The sequence below is a fragment of the Tupaia chinensis genome, unplaced genomic scaffold (genome assembly GCF_000334495.1).
Source record: "Tupaia chinensis unplaced genomic scaffold, TupChi_1.0 Scaffold000296_1, whole genome shotgun sequence".
NCBI lineage: Eukaryota > Metazoa > Chordata > Mammalia > Scandentia > Tupaiidae > Tupaia > Tupaia belangeri.
Window position 1 is genome coordinate 2,039,451 of NW_006159784.1, and position 924 is coordinate 2,040,374.

Genomic DNA, 924 nt, shown 5'->3' on the forward strand with positions numbered 1-924 from the left:
AAGAAATATGAGCAACCAACAAAATGCCTCTCCTCCAAGGGAAATCATCAAGCCCACATCACCCACAGTCAATACAATGAACGTTGTGGACATGTCATATAAGGAATTCAGAATACTTGTAGTGAACAAACTAACTGAGATGAAAGAGAAAAGAGACAACGAGCTCCAGGAGATGAGAAAGTCCTTTCATAACTTGAAAGAAGAAATAGACACTTTAAAAAAAAATCAGATGGAAATTCTAAGGCTGATGAATGTGATACAGGAAAACAAACAAACAAACAAACAAAAAACTCCCTTGGAAGTATTAAAAATAGATCAGTTCAGGCAGAAGATCGAATCTCAAATGTAGAAGACAAAACATCTGACCTAGAAAAAAGTATTAAGAAGATTGAGAAAATAACCAAGAAAAGTGAGGATAATATACAAGGAATACTATATATCATCAAGCATCCCAATATCTGGATAATTGGTATCCCAGAAGAGGAAGAAAATAATAAGGGCATTGATAGTTTATTAAATCCTGGAAGAAAACTTTCCAAACCTAGAAAGGCATTCAAATATCCAGACCCAAGAAATACATAGAACCCCAAGTAGAATCAACCCAAAAAGACCCTCTCCAATGCACATCATAGCCAGACTGGCAAAAACAACAAAGACAAAATACTAAAGTTGGCAAGAGGGAAACGTCAAGTTACTTACAAAGGTCACCCCATCAGGCTAACATCAGATCTCTTGGCAGAAACAATGCAGGCAAGGAAAGAATGGAGAAATACAGTCAAAGTGTTGAATGAAAAAAAAATTCAACCAAGAATACTATACCCGGCATGATTATATTTCATATGGGAAAAAAAAAGATAAAAACATTCTTGGATAAACAAAATCTGAAGGAATTTACCAACTCCAGACCAGCTCTTCAAGAGGTTC

General features: G+C 35.5%; 1 protein-coding gene across 1 annotated transcript in view; it reads right to left on the reverse strand.

Moving 5' to 3' along the window:
- NCKAP5 (NCK associated protein 5) overlaps positions 1-924 on the reverse strand; it is a 732,277-nt gene that overhangs the window by 84,436 nt on the left and 646,917 nt on the right. The window lies entirely within an intron of this gene.